Source organism: Poecilia latipinna, unplaced genomic scaffold (assembly GCF_001443285.1).
Source record: "Poecilia latipinna isolate Pla-1442-1.1 unplaced genomic scaffold, P_latipinna-1.0 Scaffold699, whole genome shotgun sequence".
NCBI classification, from domain to species: domain Eukaryota; kingdom Metazoa; phylum Chordata; class Actinopteri; order Cyprinodontiformes; family Poeciliidae; genus Poecilia; species Poecilia latipinna.
In genome coordinates, this window is record NW_015113315.1 from 92069 (window position 1) to 111289 (window position 19221).

The 19221-nt window shown below is 38.9% G+C and overlaps 1 protein-coding gene and 1 long non-coding RNA gene across 2 annotated transcripts in view; one reads left to right on the top strand and one right to left on the bottom strand.

Moving 5' to 3' along the window:
• The window catches only part of LOC106955022 (SPRY domain-containing SOCS box protein 4), a 32534-nt gene extending 23932 nt beyond the window's left edge, over nucleotides 1-8602 (bottom strand). The window contains exon 1 of the mRNA XM_015044969.1: nucleotides 8301-8602. The gene's annotated coding sequence lies outside the window, so the exon portion shown is untranslated. The remainder of the gene's footprint in view (nucleotides 1-8300) is intronic.
• Nucleotides 711-19181, top strand: LOC106955023 (uncharacterized). The gene is made up of 3 exons (XR_001426485.1): nucleotides 711-722; nucleotides 3098-3103; nucleotides 17804-19181. It is a non-coding gene; the product is annotated as an uncharacterized LOC106955023 (long non-coding RNA).
• Nucleotides 19182-19221: the final 40 nt, after the last annotated feature.

Consider the following 19221-nt stretch of genomic DNA (forward strand, 5'->3'; position numbering starts at 1 on the left):
TTTTACCCCTCAAGTGAGCATAAAAAAAAACAGGGAATAACTGTGCAGTGTTTGCTAACAAAGTTTAATAAGGCCAGGGCAGAACTGGTTTTTAAAGCCGCTCAAGAAAAGAAGTAGCTTTAGGTTTAACAGGTGTGAGTACTTCTGCAAGGCACTGCACCCAGTACATCACTCCAATTTTAGGCACTTACTTCAGGCTTGGTGAATACGTTGCTTGTCCCCCTACAGTACCTCAATAGTTGAACTAAAAGGATGAAAGCTTGAAATGTGTAGCTCCGTATATCTGGTTAGCTTTCCATCATCAAAATGATAAATACCACAAATTTAAGATTGATTTTTAGTTTGAAATTGAATCAATTGAATCAAACGACGACAACCAACAACAATCTTCAATTCCCGTTTCAAACATTATGAAAACAAGAACTGAAAATTAACAAACATCCTAATCCATCTAGATCCAACATACTTAGATGGTGCATACATCAGATTCACAGCATCTGGGTCACAGCACCAAAGTTCAGGTTATTACCTTATAAAAACTGCATAGTTTAATCAGGATGCCACAATGAAACTATATTTTATGGGTCACCTTGTTCCTCTTCATTTATAAGCACCAAGGAAATGGTACCATTAACATAATAAATGATATTTGGCAGAACATGTTAATGAGCTCAAACAGAGGCAATGGTCTGACACAAGGTCATGCATTATAAATGCAGTAAGTACTAAAGAACTGGTGGTTGTTCTAGGAAAACTGGATTTGTTTGGACCATGCTAAAATGCAGGCCAGGTTTCAGCGATTCAAAAAGTACTGCAGAATGTCAAAAACATGAGGTGAAAGAAGAGATGGGCATTACTACAACCACAATACTGTTATGGAAACGTTGAGAAACAACGTACTGTTCTTTACAGATTAAAAATCTGCATTCAAAAATATTTTTACTGGAAATACAAGTCGTTTCAAAAAGTTTTATTTTTCAGAAGCAAGAATCAGTCGCTAAACTGGGTTAGATTGCTGCTAGATTTAAACTCATCTCTTTTCCTAAAGCCCCAACTACACAGCAATCCTTTCTAACAAGTTTACCTCTGCTGAAAATCTCTTGTGAAACCTCCTTCGTGTCCTTGCCATTTTATCATCTACTTCTCATTAACAGGACAATTAGTTTGCAGTAACTAAGGCACAAATCCAATTTAGTTCACAAGCATTTTGTATTGCGTATCAAGACGCTCCCAAGAGGAAGCACTGCAGAGGTTAGCGAATATGGAAAACTGTGGCTTTTAATGATCCGACATTGTTGATGAAGGCTAGAGGGAAGTGGGAGTGAACCATTTATCAGCAGACGGCCTCAGGGAAGGCACAGACAGCCAACCGTTTCAGACCCAATGTGTTTCAGTTCAAACACTGTCTCTAGTGACCGATTGCTCCTGTGGTCAGTGGCACTTCTGAATGGGTTTAGGTTGAAATAACAGTCATTAAATATCCCAATAAAGAGCCATGCTGCGTGTCCCATGATAACACCCCTATTTTTAATGCTAGATGTGGAATGACCTTATAAAAACATCCTCAGTCACATGACCAAGGATGGAAACACCTTGACTGAAACATGGCTCTGAATGTTTCCTAAAGCCATTCAGTAAAACAATTGTGTTAAACTTTTTCCTCTTCCACAGTAAAGTTAAATGCAACTTCCTTTGCACTAGCCATGATCTAATAAGACCTGTGATTGATTTAATACAATGGAAGCTTAGACAAGACAATATGAAAATTCTGCATCACAATTGTGCACAAATTTATCATGAAATGCGACATTACTTAATTACTACTTATAGCTTTAGTAATTAACCCAAAACACCTTTTGCTGTCCAATTATTAAATAAGAAAAAATAGATAACCACATGACTACAGCAGCTGAACTTTAGACAAAAAAAATTTTTTCTCAAAAGGGAATTTAAATTTTTGTGAAGAAATATATATATTTATATAGCATAAGTGCTTTAATACGTCTGCAGAGCATGCCAATTGTTTTGATCCAACATCAAAATAATTGATTACTGAAATACTCTTAAGCTGCAGCTCTACAGCAAAGGAAAAATGTTTGCGCATTTGATTGGTGCATCTCTAGAAGTACTTTTATTTCCAAGCAAGGTGATCAATCCTTTGACATTAGTTCCAAAACTTACTCAAAAGGGACACAAATGTAATCAGCTCATCTGATTATGTATTTGCAATGATCAGATGAATGTAAAACAGTTTGTGCTGATTTAGTTAGCAGGACAACAGATTAGTTCCTTTCATCTTTCTGGCAAACAGATCAGCATTTTTTAAGTTATGAAAAATTCAAGTTTGTTTTTCTACAGATGCAGGCAGCAAATGAAATTGCTTTGTGTATGACAAAGTGTCTGATCGTGAATTAAAAGCAGAACCTACCAGCCAATCTAGACACGCTCAAAGACGACTTGACACATTCTGCACATCAGCCTAAACGCTCTGATGACAAGGAGCTTAACTGGGAGGCATTTTGGACGTCATGTCATTGATGGAGTTAAATTAGTATACCCTCATATTTAAGCTTGTGGCCTCGTTAAGAAAATAAAAAAATCACGAACTACGATCAAACATGCCATGAAGAAACAGGGGCAACTAACTAGCAGCTGGCGTCAACTTCATGGATTTTTAATTAAAGAAGCTAATTTCTAAAAGATCAGACGAAACCGCTGTAGTGAAAAGTGTTATCAGCTTTCCATGTTGCTTTGATCTCACAAAGACGCTCTTCTTCAAACTCCAGTAGTCCCAACAACATTAGTACTACCCCTAACTGAACAGTTAGGTAATTGGCAGTGTAAGAAATCTCCAAATTTAAATCAATTTTTCTTTTTCGACACCCTCAATGGAGGACATGACCAACATGATCCTGAGCAGATTAGAAGGAACCGACCGACACCTTGAAAAGAAGACAGGAAAGATGCTGTACGCCACTGCAGCAACAAGATCCCAGTGGTGGACGTCTACCAGGACAGGGGACAATTCAATTATTCATGTCATTACAGCATGGGGAAACAATGGCTTGGCTGAATGATAGTTGTAATAAGAGGAAAGCTGAGCGTATGGGTCAAGTTGCCGTAAGGTAACAGGAAGACAGTCTTGGCAGGGGACTAGAGGAAACTATGAAAAGAACTGGGCTTAAAGAGTCAAAACAAAGTTTATTTAATCTTTTTGTGCCAACATCTCCTACAACACCACATCTACCCAAAAGAATTTCTTTGAAACATCAGTTACATAAAAAGTTCTAATTTAAGTTGAATATTAGTTCATAGAAATTAACAGCAATGACATGCAGTAGGTCAAGAACTTTTCAAATATGAAAGAGGGACCTAAAGACTATAACTAATTTACTACAAGTCACAAAACCACTTTATTTGGGAAAATTGCTATGAAGATATCCCAAGACGAGAAACTCTTCATGTCCACTGCATCGACTCCAAATCTTTGAAACACTTTTTCAAATACCACCATCTAATATATTCAGTAGAGCTAAGACAAGACAACCGCCCTTATAGATCTAGCCATCTTCTTCAGCTTGTCGGAGATCTGCCTGAGGAGATAGAAACTCCAAATGGGATATACGGTTCCTCCAGCGAGTTTGGAAGTCTGTCTCCCTTTCAGAGGCAGACCTCCAGAGGGAGCTGCCCTTTTGACTCCTAACAATGTGAAGGAGTAGCAGCTGTATTTTCAAGTCAACCTTGTATGACGAAGCTCCTCATCACTTCTCTGACACCAAGTCCACCCACCCAACAAAAGACGCTTGAGACAATCAGATGATCAGTATCCAAAGACTGAGTCGAAACCAAGTGAGCAATAGATTGGGAGCTTTTAGGCTCAGATCTTTCTTCACTCCCAGAGATTGAAACAACATGTCTACAGATGACACATTGATCCAACAAATACTTAATTTACGAGGGTGTTGAAACGAACATATTTTTCCTAGTGACAGACACCGCACTATTGCACACTCAAGACTCTGGCTTGAAGATGCCAACAGAACCATAATATGTGCAAAACAGCAAAGCCCCTGAAATTTCCAAAATACAAAGTAGAGGCCCTCTGCTCCATGAACATCACAAACAAAAATCTGTGAAAAAGGGTGCAACATACTTGACTCCAACACGTCTCTGCCCACCGCATCAGTATCCACAATGACTCTGATGATATTTGGATGACATTAGTTGAGATAAAGTTTTGAAACAAACCCTATGCATTTACCAGTTCCACCTCATCAGTATAAAAAAAACATCTTGATGCAGTTTCCAAACTTTAGCTCACACAGAACAAACACCTTTACTGCTCCAACTTAGGGAAAATTACAGTCATTTAGCAACACTTCTGTGGTTCAATTTCAGACAAAAAGAAGAAAGTTTGCGCCATGAATGCTACCTCACAAACCAGACAGTCATAATAAAAACTTGATTCAACAATAGTCATTTTACAGCCGCTTCAATGTCAGACTGAGGTGTAGTCTATATTTAAGCATACACAGAAAAACGCTGCATACTGGATCAGCGGAGTTGTGCTGATTCTCTACAATGGTGTGCATGCAGACACTGTCCTTGCACTGACCCCCAGGTTTGGGTACATCGTTTTGCATGGCTGGCTTTTGTGGCAGGAAGCAAAATGAGGATGATGGGAGTATGATGTTAAGTGGTGTGATAGTCAAATTCTTTACACTGTGCAGACCGTAGTAAAACAAAAGAGCGGATTGGATTATTAACATCTCAACAGGAGTTGTGCGTTACTGCCTCCGACGCTGGAAATTACAGTGTTTCGCAGCTACTGAACACAAAAAGCAGTTTGGGAATAAACAGGAGGGAATCATTGTCAGGAGTAATTTTCATTCAAAGTATTTTCCAGCTCCGTGCTGCAAACCTTTAGTGTACGAGTATAGAAACATGTGGGTGGAAGATTCTTCCAGGAGGAGCACTTTACACCACATCCTTCTCACAGTTAAAAGATGAAAGTAACCTCAACTTCTCTCTCTCTCTCTCTCTCTCCCTCTGGTGAGCATTAACACTGTAGCAAACCTCCATGATCTGCTAAAGAACTTAAGAATTCAGTCAACAATAGCAACAGGGATCACACAAACTGTAGATCAACCCAGCCTTTTACTCCATCTATGCAACCTACCTTGTGGAGTATAGGGAGAACTGGATTTTGATTGTTTATCAGCATCATGGATGGAATGGATGGGACATTTTGCAAACATTTCTGCAGAGATAAGATGTCAGAACGTTTGCGAGATGTCGTCAAATTTTTGTTTTCATTGGCACAAGGAGGACGCCCCATAAATGTTTAACTGTGTCAGTGTTTTCACAGTAGTTCTGTGAATATTAATCTGCTTTAAAGATTAAAATCAGCGTGTAAAGGCACAGAGTGAACTTCTCCATTGCTACACCCCGATATGTTCCCAACGCTGAGCTTTGCTTTGTCCAACGTGGTTCTGGAGTGTAGACAAACAGTCCTTCTGCAGTTTCAAGCAGAATTGCATGCGATTACGGTTTGTGCAAACTTATTTCAGACTTAATCTCATTTTGGTTCGGAAACATTTTACCATAAATGTGTTTGGAGTTTTGTACCATGTCCTGACTTGCACTTATCGATGAAAGACCAAAAATCTATTCCTTTTTGCAGAAGTCAAAGGTTAAAGTCATGCATCATATCAAAGCCACTCGGTAAACTATCAGCAAGTACAAACTTTGGTTTGTTAAAAGGCACTATCTGGGATATCTTCATAGTTGAAGCTACTTTGATGAGCAATGAAAAGTGTCTGGCAGAGATATAAAAGCAGTTTTGTGTATGGTGAGCCACTGGAGTGTTTCAATTCTCTCCCACAAAAACAAACATGAGGCCGTTTAAATGGCCTCATGTCCAGCAGAGCCAGCGCAGGGCTTTGCTCAGCACCGCGCGTTGCTCTTAATGGGATTTGACAACATTAACATTCTACTGAGTCAGCATCGGACTCTGTGCCTGCAGTAGTCGATGTGCTGAGTACAGCCTGGGCTCTTAACTGTACATCTCTATTATTGTGCATGTGGGAAATATTATTAGGGAACGACTTAAAACTTGTGCATCACTTTCAGATACGAGATAAGTGGCAGAAGCTTTAGCATTCTCCAACAACAGTCATTGATCACACTCATGTTAATGTTGCTCAGGTTTGTTCGGACGTAGTAAAAAGAGCAAAATGTTTGATTCACGTGAGATTTAGCAGCACAAAGATAAACATATTAAGATTTAATATTGCAAGAATTTGGCATTATTCAAAACTTGCTAAAATATGCAAAACACATGGTTCACTGTCTTACACCATTTTGGTTTTAGAAGCCACAAACTAACTTTTGAATAACTCCAGTTTCACAGCGTTTAACGCCTGAGGTTAACCAATACTGGGTTCCTGGCAGAGCAGAGATATGAAAACGAGGTGCAAATGGCCAATACTTACTTGGCTGTACTTTTTTTTATATTATTAATATGAGGGTTAGAAAGAAATACAGAAAGGAGCCGTTACAGTTCACTCTGTGACCAGAAACTGAATTTTACTTTGATTGTTATGGCCAGTTTCAAACTCCTAAATCGATTTCATTTTGTTAAAATGGATCATTCCATTTTGTTAAAATGGATCAAGATGGAGTGCTTCATCACAAGATGAAGCACTCCATCTTGTGATCCGAGTTAGCACTCACCGAGACACTGTTCAGCAGAAGGTCCAGCAGAGACTGCACTTCTACAACCTTCTACTGGAGCTGCTGGTCATCTTCAGATTATGCAAGATCGCCAGGGCTGACCTTTCCTCCATCCAGGACTTGGACAGGTCCAGGGGTCAGGAAAAGGGCAGCAAACTTCTCGACACACCCCACACATCCTGGACACAGACGTTTATCCTCAGCTCTGCGCTATATGTAAAAACCAGTCGCCACAGACAATTTCTTCCCACAGACTCTCTGATGAACACCTTACAGTTTGAGAAGTCAACTGCTCTGATGTGAAACAAGAAAAACACTTCTGCACTGTCAAAATAACTCGTTGCCTTTATTAAAAAAAAACAAAAAAACGTACACGTGGCTGCAAACACACATATTGTTCCTTTGTGAATTTTATTTCCTCCATAGTCTATACATTTCTGCTTTATGTCTGTACACTGTGAAAACTTTACACACGAGTCAAATGATTATTTTTTGCACACAATCTCAGCCTTATTCTGATTATTCATATGTGCTGCTACCATATCACACTGGCAAGACAGTTTCTGCGTTAAAAATTCAGTCTTTTTCAGTTTTGATGACATTATTGGTCCAAACTGTGATGGCAACAAGACTCGGTCATCAACATTCGGTACAATTTGCTATAGGAGAGGAGTTTTTGTTTATTACAACAACCCGAAATGAAAATAAACCAAACAATGACAACAGTCAGCCAAGCTGCCACATCAGCCAACTATGTAGTCCATCTGCTGCTGGTCCGCCCACACGATCCTTTATCACACTTGATCTGGACAGCAGTCTGCCAGGGCCCAGCAGGGCAAAGCAGATGGTGTGGGCAAAGGCTGAGCACTTAGCCTCCACTAACAGGCAAGCCTTAAATCAGAGACAGTGAACGGAGACCCGCAGCCTCACTGCTGTACAGACTGAAACACGTTCCCAGCAGAGTGGTGCAATGCATGAATGACTAAGGGTTGTTAATGCATGGATGTGGTAAGATGGGGGTCATAAAAGACGAGCAGAGTCACTTCCAGTAGTTTGATGCTGACGCCATCTCTCCACAGACATTTGAGAAGTTGTCACTGTTATCAACTCTATGCGGCTGTTTGTTTGCTTTTCTTTCCGATTACATTAGATATTTTATAGTTTGAGTGATGAAACATACAACTCAAGTAAAAGTGACAGACACCTTCGGAGCCAACAGTTCAACAGGTTAGACGGTTTGAAAGCATCAAGATCCGCAACAGAACCGCACTTTCATTAGAAAAACTTGTCCAACTCTTACAAAAAAAATATCAATGTCTTGGTTTCTTCTTGTAGTCACTGTAACAGAGCAACGAAGTAACACAACGACACATTATTGTAGCTAAACAGAGTTTGGGAATCGAACTGATTGTTGAACGCGAAGAGAGTTAATCGGCACTCGAAGGAAAGTTTGTGTTTGAAGAGATTTGTGTTGTCCACTAAGTGAAGCCAAGCGGCTACAGTTAATATAGCTCTTTTAGACTCCGTTAACACCGTCCGAAGAGAAAAGAGAAATACAAACTTACCATAAGCAGCCTTCCAACGAACGCATCCAGGCGAGCCTCCGAGAAAAGCGACTCGAGATGGAAGAAAACCCCTCTCACGACTTCGTCTCTCCTCAGACAATCTGAGCGCTCGATAATAACACGCAAAATGTCGGGAAAGTGTAGCAAACAGCGGTGAAAAATGGCTGAATGTAGTCCGTTTTTTTTGGAGGGGGCAGGGAAGGTGAAATGACTGTGAAGAGGGAACGGGGAGGCTTTCTTTCTTTGTTCCTTCTGGCTGCAGCTTGTTCTGTGGATATATTATAGCCGCTCATGTGTCCCAGACAGCCGCTGATTGGCTGGAGCCACGGGATCAAGAAAAGGTGAGTGACGTCAATTTGGCCACAATAACGATGGATTTCCGGTCACGATGCCTTCAAACAAAATAGATGTAGCAAGAATACTGCTTAGTTAAGAGAATATTTTTCGCAATTTTAAGGAATAAAGCTACAATAGTAAAAATGTTAATGAATTTTATGTAGTGTTTATTGTTTGTACTTTCAAAAGTGCTGTACTTTTTAAACCTGATTACTTGATGCTTTTATTTTTGTATGATGTTTTTTTAGTGCTTCCTGTTAGATGCTAGCGTTTAACCTGCGGTAGGGTGGAGGCGCTTTCATGCTTTACATAGTTTTATACTGAGCATAATCAAAATATTCTGGTGCTTATAAAATTCATGCCTATGAAATTCATGTGATATGATCGTTTTCCCATATTTTTCCTCAGTTTTCATGTGTGAATCTAAAATTTTAAACTTTAAAATTTACTAACCCCTATTGTCAGTAAACTTCTAACTAACAGTCTTCCCCTGCTATAAATACACGCAACTTCTTAAGGATTGTCATTTTATTTTATATCTATGCGCATATGTTCAGCCTAACTTGGATCAGGCTGTATTTTGTGTTATTTCATGCTTGGCTTTGTCTAAAGTGGACAGTGTGGTGAAAATGACCTAAAATGATGCAAAAGGCTATCCAGTTCTATTCTTACAAGTGGAGTAATAGTTTCATTAATCTAAAACAGTGTTTTAGCTATCTCTGTTCAGTGTAGAGTATCCAGCTGTAGTTTTGGTCAGTCTGAGCATGAGCATGTAATTTTTTTTTAACCTAAATTCAGACTAAATTCAATTAAAAATTATTTGAAGTAGCAATTTAATTTAAAACCCAAACAGGGAGCTCAGGTTTTAACTTTATTACACAGCTGCAGTGTACATCAATGTTAACTTAAAGTTGTTAATCTCTGCACGAGAGCATTCATTAGCCAATGAGCAAATATGCAGATAATTGGGCTGGACAGCTGAGTTGAGCAGATTTGCAACCAATGCCCCACAGTTTTTAATGGGCCCATTATGATGGTGTCAAGCAGCATGTTTTTCAAGGTTTGTCATCAATAAAGCAATATCAATACCGATGAGATTCTGCAACTAGAAGACATCTCATGTCCCTTTTAGGAACTACATTCTATCCCCTAGGAGGTCAATGCTCACCCCAGAAGAGCAGGATTTCACAGAGACCAACTCCAGAGTTTGGGAGTGGAGAGGATTTAATAATCAGTTTCAACAGTCCCTGATTTTTAAAAGCATAAATTATTAAACCGCTGATATGTCTTGCTTCTTTGAAGTTTCAAAATACCATTAGCACTATTAGCTGTTTAGCTTTGGCAAAGAGAGGATTTGGCAAGTTCATCATGGTTGCTACCCACCTACTAAGCTTAGCAGCGAAACCCACACATTCGGGGGGTTTTTTCTTATTACAAATTTGGCACCACTAAATTGTCAACTAAACCCAACCTTTCTTTCTTTAAGAATATTGCATTTGATTTAAACACTAGATTAGATTTTTAGCCTTTCAGCTCATAGCCTTTTTAATGCATTTTTGTAGCTTCTAAAGCATTACTTGGCAGAAAATGCTATCTTTTTTCAGATTTCTGTTCACTCACATCTCTTCACGTACAAATCCACAAGAGAATATCCCACCAATCACTCCTTTGCATGCACTCATTGCCTGAGTGATTCTGTTATACTGATGGTCCTCTGCTTCACCACTTAAAGACTCTGTACAAAATCCAAAGACGAATACAGAAGAGACACGTGAGAACTGTGAAGGAGCAGGCAAACAGGGTTACTTTGTGAGAAAGACAAGGAAGAGGAGGGATATGGGAGCAGCCGGTGAGAGAGAAGACATAATGAAAGATAGGGAACGAAAACATCTGATGTAAAGAGGCCTGCCAGAGGACTTGGGGAGGAATCTGCGAGGAACAGCAGAGGCAGGTTTCCTTGAAGTCGGCCCCCCCAAAAAGCTGACAGGCAGGCAGATACATGCTGCCTCACCGCCTCAGAGCTTCGTTCAGCCAACAGCAGATATGTACGAGACTTGCCCTTACACAACTTGAGAAATTCTGCACTCCATTGTAGCTCTTAGTCATATGCACCTGAAGCTGCCTCCATCTTACTGAGACATGGTTTCAAAGTGAGCAACAAACATTTTACTGCTTGTGGTGACAGCTTATAGATAGATACATCCCCTCCACCCCCCCGCCTTGTGCTTCCAGTGTCGAGCCAGGCATCTCCTGGCTGCAGCGTCGCTCCTAATGGACAGGAATGAGAGTGCTATTGATCTTTTCCAACAACTCTTGGCAAGTGAGTTTATCAAAAATGTCGAACCAGACCTTTAATGACTCACTGAAGAATGGCTTGAAAACGCAGCTTTGTGTTTTGGACTGATGGTCAAGTGATACTGGCTATGTCAAGGGCATCACCTTCCAGTCCGTGGTTCTCCTATAAATTGATTAGAGGCCAGCTAACAGGAAAAGTCCTGTTTATGTTCCACAGAGAGTCTCTTACGAAAGGGAACTGATAACAATGCGGAATAGATTAGGGGTTTTTGCAGCACCTTGTTCTGGATAGGCAATATGGCTCACAACCCAGAGCGGCATAAACCTAGAGGGTGCATATACTAGAAAAATTGTATCTTTCTGCTTCTAATCTTCACAGTTTTGGCACCACCTGAGGTAAAATAATCAGACTTTGGAATGATAAAAGATTTTTTGCTTAGAAAAATCACAAAGTACAAAGCAAAAAATGAATAGATAAACCAGCTAAACCCAAATTACCTTACTTTTTCGGGTTAATTATAGATAAAACTCAGATTTTATTGTATTAAAGGGTCAGAAATGTGGACACAGATGCAGTGATGCATTTGTCCTTGCTGTACCTGCTCGGATTTTTGTCCTTGAAGAAGTGGCTGAGATTTTCTTGTTTTTGAGCTATGAAGTTTAAATTCATTGAGACTGTGCTAGCTGAAAGTCTCAGTGTATTGGACAAAAGAACATTTCCACCATTCTGATCTATGAAAATTTGACCTAATGTTAAAGAATTGGCAGCAGGCATAATTAGTTTGCAGTAATTTCAAGTTGTACAGCCTCAGTTGAATGGCGTGTCTATGATGTCATGAGCATTAGGCAGAATTTGTTCAAAAGCCTCATGATATTTAAACTGTGATCTTGTAAAAGCAGTGAAATATATTTGAAAGCTCAAATACTTGATGATAGATCATTGTCTTGTGACCTATTTAAAGATTGAATGGCATTTCTAGGCGACTGTAAGGGGAAGAAATGAGCCTTCAAAGAGCACAAGCTGTTTGATGATTTGAAAGCTTTTCTATTTCTACTCTATAGGAATAAATTACTTTAAAAAGTTTTCTTTCTTTAAAAGATATAAACAGAAGAATTCATAGGCATCATGTCCTGAAAGAGCAGCCAATTCTGATTTAGATTTGAACGGGTGAAATAGCACAAAAACTGCCGAAGTCATTAGATGTCAGATATGAACAGGAAAATAATCTGCAGAGGTAGAACCTCAACAGACTGAATGCCTTATATTAAAGTTCATAGCAGTACAGTTAGAAACAGCCAAAAAGAACGAAATAATTTGCTCTCCAAAAAAAGAAAGAGCTATTTCAGAGGAGACGGAGGAGGTACGGGCTGCCTTTTCTGCAGCCCGTACCTCCCGGCGGCATTCTGGAGTGCCGTCAGTCAGTGTAGCACCAGGGTTCTTCTTCCTGTAGCGCTGCAGAAGAAAAGTTATAGAAATAACTTTCTAAAAGAAACAATACTTGTAGACAGTAGGATGATTTTCAGCAAAATCCTCATCCATATAAGATGCTATTGGAGGCAGCCCAAGATTGTGCAGGACACAAAGCAGAGTTCGGTTTGAGTGGGCCAACTTCCAGTTCCATCAGTCAGCACCACTAATATTGTTTAGTTGGCCAATTTACACCTCTGATGTCATGGTTCACCAGTGTGCTAGGAAATTCTCTCTTTGCTTTGGCTAAGAGAGGATTTGGCAAGCCGACAGCTGAGCTAACCATATCACAGAACAAAGTTTGTCCTGGCTTCATATTTATGGCAAGCCTTAAATACAACAATGTAATCACTATATTTTTTTTACAAATGGTTATTCATTTATGAAATATATGTAATGTTTACCTTTTAATTTGAAACAAATACAGGATTAAATTTATCCCAAACATGTACATATATAAAGAGGATCCAGGACTGTGAATATTCCAGAGTAAATAATGTTTTATTAGCACTTCTGTACGTTTGTCTCATTAAAAAATGATACACACTGTATTGTCCAGTATATAATATTGCTAAAGTGCTTGCTTATCCAAAAACAGTTGTAGGCTATTTGAATGTGTTCGCTGACCTCTGAGGAAACTGGAGCTCAGCATAAGCAGAGATTGCTGCTGACTTGCAGGAAGGAAAGAGTAGCATTTTCTTCACTTTAAAGCTTTTATTAGAAGGGATTTCTTGTCTTAAACTTTGCAAAGTGCTTCTATGTGAAAGGCCGTTCAAAATGGAATCATAAATCTTTGGAGTGTCCCTTTAAGGACTAGTGAGGTTTCTTCCTAAGGCTGGATCTTAACAAAAATTGATTTCCATAACAGGTTCCGGAAATGAAGCAAAACGTCTTCGTGATACAATAAAAGTTTAAAAGGACTAGAACACTTTCAAAATTACCTGATTCGGATGAATACCCACATACTCATCAAGTACGTAACAAAAGTACTTAATGACCCTTTTCCACCAGTAAATGACCCTTTTCCACCAGTACCTAATCTGCATGGCTTAACTCGTTTCACGTTTTGTCGTGTCAAACCCAAAAACTTCAACGTACTCTATTAGGTCCACGGTGCAGGTGGACACATCTGTACCAGGACACATGCAATCTAAAAATCATTTTTTTATGAAAGAGAGGAAGGATGTAAGCCGTTGTGGAAAAGCGTCTTGATCAGTGGGTACTTGTGTTTTGGTAGTCAGTTGGTTCGTACTTGAACTTCTTTCGATTTCCGTTTAAATGCCTGCCTGCACATACAAGAAGAGAGAAATTTGTTCTCTCTCCTGGTGGTGCAAGAAATAACACTATTGAATTTAGGTGCGCTTAACTCTACGGCTCTCTAACGTGCTGGATATTGACCCTCGAGGACAGCTTTGGAGCACTGGTTTAGATCAAAGCATTTTCATGAGTTGGCATGAAAACTCGTGTTTCCAGATGCTCTCTGCCCGGTCTGACTGAGTCTGAGGTGTTTTACAGCGAATGGGCAAAAACAACACTGGTAGAATCATACCCCAAAGACTTGCAGCTGTAATTGCAGCTGTTGTATTGACTTAGCAGGCTGAATAGAAATGCATGCCTTTGTTTCCTAGCTTCTATTTATAGAAGAATTTTGAGAACCTGGTATAACTGTGCAGCTGCACAGTGATGGAATTGGTAGCAAGAAGATCCTGGGTTTATACCCCACCTCTTATCTTATGACCCCTAGAAATAGGTTATTTGTAACAGCTTCTTCGTCACCCTGGAATAACGAGCAGGTATAGACAATGGATGGATGGTATTATTTTGCTTTTATTTATCAATTCTGCACTACCTTGTGTCCTTACGCATAAAAAAGTATGAAACTTAAAACAGAAATCATGTTAAAGATGCTGCATTCAGGACTAAATCAGAGACTAAACACGGAAAACCATGTTTAACCTTTTACTTTTCATTTGGATGACAATAATCCACTGGTTTCCCCACTTCTTGCTTCATCCTACAGTGTTGTCCCCAGTTTTTGGTTAACAAGTGAGACACCACCAGCACCCTCGAGCTCTTCCGATTATTCCAAGAATACTGCCATTCATGGCAGAAACTTTCAGGAAAACACACTCCTCCCTTTCAGTCACACACAAAATAAACCCATGTGGTGCGTGAGTCACTCTGCTTCTGTAACTGCAAATGTGACACTGAGGTGCTGCTGTTCAGGTCCAGGAAATGAGCTGTGACTTAGGGAAGTGTGTTTCTCAGCCATCCCACCTTCTTTTTACCCGTATTTTTTCCCAGTTAGTGCATGCTACTCCTTTTTAGTGGAAAGATTCAGATGTTAGTATGTAATGGTAAAAAATGCTTGATGTGGTTGTATTTTATTTGAATATTTTATGTGTTTTGGACTTCTACAGCAGCAGGGTGTCTTTTTGCAGTTCCTGCTCTAATATCTCGCTGGAGGAGGTCACAGAGGCCATCTGGGCCCGACCACACTGCCACCTGCTGGTAGGAAATATGTTTACAACTATCACACAAAACATGAAAACAAAAGCTAACCTAAAACTATCTGGGCTTTTTTTCCCCTAGTCCAATAAGCAGAGATGTGTAGTAACAAGTTACATTTAATTTAGTAATTATTTTTGGTAAAAAGATACTTGAGAAAGTATTTTTACTACACCATAGTTTTACTATAATGTTTGAAGTACTTACAGCATTTATTTACTGCATGCAGAACAATGATGTAAAACAAAGAGTCTTATGTTAAAAAGACATTTTATTTGAAAAAGTGTTTCTCCTGCCTGGTTTATTTCTAATTTTGGAATTACCAAAGTTTGCCCATAACTTTAGATCAGTCTGAGTGTGTATTTGTTTAAATATTTAGAACAAATGTCTTGATCAAACGGTTACTCAATACTGCAGAAGACTTATAATTTTTTTTTTAATTGGTTTTTTTTTTTTTTTTTTTTTACAAGCAAATGTATTAATCCTTTATTATTAGTCATATCCAATGAAATGACAGGCTAAGCCACAGTTTACATTGGACTGGACAGTGGAGGAGGATTCCTAAAATGGTCCAGTGTGCTCTGAAGTGAATATTTGTTGGTTTTGCTCCTTTTGATTTCTTAAGAAACTTCTCAAAGCTATATTTGTCTAAAATCCCCACCAGCTGAGTAAAGCCAAACAAACCTAAATCCAACATCAAATCATGCTGCATTCAGTGTACCTTGGCAGAGTCCAATAAAATCCAGTTTACCCTTGGGTTTTGTAATATTTACATCATTACCTCTTTATTCTCACAAAACATTTTAGTGGATGTTAAAGTAGAGATGAAAATCAACTCCTTGACAAATTTTTGATCTGTGGGTATTAAAACAGCCCTGGAGACAGATGAAGCAAATTACTTGAAACCATCTTGTTTGTTCTTCAGGTACTCATTCAATGGGGTTGTTGTGTATTTTTGCTTTTCTGACTCTTAATCAGAATCAGAGCAGACAAAACATTATACTCAAGCAGCAGTAGCATTACTTTGATGAATGTTTACCCAAGTACCGCAAGTAAGATCCTTTTAAAAAAAAAAAAAAGCTGTTCTATTCAGGCAATTTTGTCTTGGTCAATCAAATCATATCCTTAACTTTAAGTTTATAATTTGACAAAAATGCCAAAAAGTTATTTCAAAACCCTACAGATATTTTAGGTCAAAATACTAAAAACATAAGCAAAACAATCAGGAAGAGAAAGAAAAAAAAAAAAAGCTACATACACTTCTTTCATTTTATTGACATTTTCTCTTACAAAAACAGGTAAAACCAGAATGCATAGACTAAGCCTCAGCAGGCTCATCTTTGACATGGAAAAAACCCAAAAGGGGGAGAAAAAATAAAAAAAAAAAAAAAAAAAAAAAAAGAACACAAAACACTGTCTTCAGGTTTTCAACACACTTCTATATGGTCTCTTCCATACAAAATACAAGCCAATGAGAACTGTTATGTGACTCATGTAGAAATACAGACAGATGCAAACTCACTGACACACAAAGGCAAGTAGGAGGGCAGAATAAATCCTTCAGACAGACAATAACACAAGGGAGGAAATGTCTACTTATGAACACTTTAGAGGTCTCTTCATCCCACTACAACTCTTCACTGATATCTACATGACAAGTTGGCAACAGATACCTGATAGGACAGCTTGAAATGAAGGAAAAAGAAAAAAAATTGAATTACGAAGTGTCAAGATCTTGAGATTTTAGTTCATATTTGCGTGGAAGAATAATTTCTGGTTAGGGCCAGTGGTCCCATAGATACATGTTGACAACTAGAAGCAACTGGGGCCTGGGAACTGGAATCATTAACTGATGGTCCGACACCGTGGGAACACAGAGGGTTCCCCCCTGCTGTTTTCATCATAAAAGTGAACAAAACAGGGTGGGGTCATATCAAAGGTCAGTTCTGAAGCTGGAAACCGGAGACTGGAGCATAGAGAAACTCTCAGAACTACCGTGTGAAACGCCGGGCATTTCGATGTAAAAAATTGAGACTGAGAAATCATTTCAAAACTGTTTTCCACATATCTTGACTTTACACTATTCACCTGGAAACAATCAGGGGCAGTAATGAGAGTACAAATCAGCGGTAACCATTTTGCACAACTGTTGGCAACATTTCAGTTCCAGCATTTAGTCTTCTTCAGTTCCATTCTATCTGAAGGACCTGAAATAAGGTCCAGCTCTGTCAGCAGATTTTTACTGACATCTGCTTCTCTTGCATAGACATTGCAAATAATCTCAGTGTATAAATGTATCAGTCAGGAGAAGCGCATACAATTAGTTCTATGGCATTATATTTAAAAAAGAGGGGGGGGGGGATAGTCCTGATTACTAAGAAAAATAAAGTATAACAGGGAGGTTGAAAAAAATTATGCTTTAAGGAAATTGATGAAAAGAAATGGGCCAGGAAAGCTGGAGAGAGGCTGAAGTGATAGTAAAAGTAACTACAATAACTATTTTGTTCTAAAAAAAAAAAAAAAAAAATGCACCCAGACCTATCTAAAGTCTCCTAAAACCTTGTGGGTCAATGTGTTATTTTCCAGTGGAGCCTAAGTCCTGAAGAAATGCGGCACATCAGCAAGAGAACATCGTATTTACACCCTAACATGGTGGTGGGAGCATCACAGTGAGGGGCAGCTCATCTTCAGATGCAACAAAAGTTTGTGTTAAGATGGGAAAAGTTGTGAAAATTTCAAAAAGCAGGTTCGGATGCAAAATCTTTAGGTGTCTGCTGGCAAGCTGAAGACAGAGCTTGGAAACAGACCAAACCTCTGGACACGTCAGGCAGTGTCCAGAGGAGAACCTAGCCGTACGGTCACATGAAGACAAGAGTGGGTTTCTGACAAACTTTAGTAAAGGCTTTAGTAATGATGCGCAAACTACGGTAGCTAGGCCTTAGCAGGGATTTCCTTTCAACATTTCTTTTTTGTTTTTATTAGTTACCTTGTACAAAGGTATTTTTTTTCAGGAAACAGTATTAAAATGATTCCTCACAGTCCCAGAAAAACATGACATTTCAAGTTGAAGACTGCGCTCAGGCGTTCGCTTTGGGGTGAATTATCACAAATGAAGTCAGATCAGAAATCCGGTTTTTGCCTACGAAGATAAATCTGATCTCTGCAAACAACATTTATGCACAGAAAACACCAAAAATAAGAGTGAAATGCTTCACATATAAATAGTAAAACATACACAGACGTGAAGGTTTAATGAATGTGCGTTTATGACGAGCAGTTTATTGTCCACTTCGCTGGCTAAACACTAGGGGTGTCCTGATGTAAACACAAGAGGAATATCCTCACCTGTAAAACAAGCCTGTCTCCACCACAAAGTTGAGGGGAAAAAAAAAATTATAATAAAATAAAAAATCATGACTTCTGGAGAAATATATGGAAATACCTTCTCTGTAGATAACTGTAACTAGTAATGGGATAAGTCTGCTCTCACCTAGATAAAATGTACTAAATGTTTCCCACGACGGGCTCAAAACCGCAACACAATCACATTTTAGAGGCAATATATATTTATCTAAGTGGGTATATATACATCTATATATATATATCAAAAAAATCACAAATTTTGTTAGAATTTGTTAATTATATTAACTTTTTAATTCACAACATGGGTGAGTATCATATCCTTTCTTGGCTCTTCTTTATGTACATTCAGTTAGTTTGAAAACTGGATTCGGTTCTGCTGGAGCCAGATGACTTTTCACTTAAAAAACAAACACCCACTGGTTCAGAAGTCAGCCGCGCCTACAGACTTCACTGCCAACCACCGGCTGACTTTAAACCGTGTATGAACTCTGTAAACGTGTCTGTTCTGATAGAAACTCCAATACTGAAAATGCAGAAAACCTCTCAAATGAAAACTTGTGCGACTTGTCTGCTGTGCATCTCTGTCTGCGGGTCGTTTTCACACAAGGCACATCATCTTTTCCCTCCTCTGCCCTTCAGACAATCTTTCTTTCTCGTCGTTCCACCGCAATTTGATTCTGAAGGATGCAGGGAGCAATATGTGCTACTTTAATCATCGCGAGGACTACAACAGGTTTTGAACTGTTTTTTTTTTTTTTACTCCATTTTATGCAGTTTGAACCGATTTAAAGGCTGTAGGTCAATTGGATGGCTTGCCTGGTAAGGAGGTGTGAGAAATATGCAAGTAAAATCATTTTACTGCAGCAACATAATCTTGCTATGAAAAATAAACTTGTAATTTATTCAGGTGAGAAAAAATTAAATCGCATAAAGGAATAACTGAATAAAGTC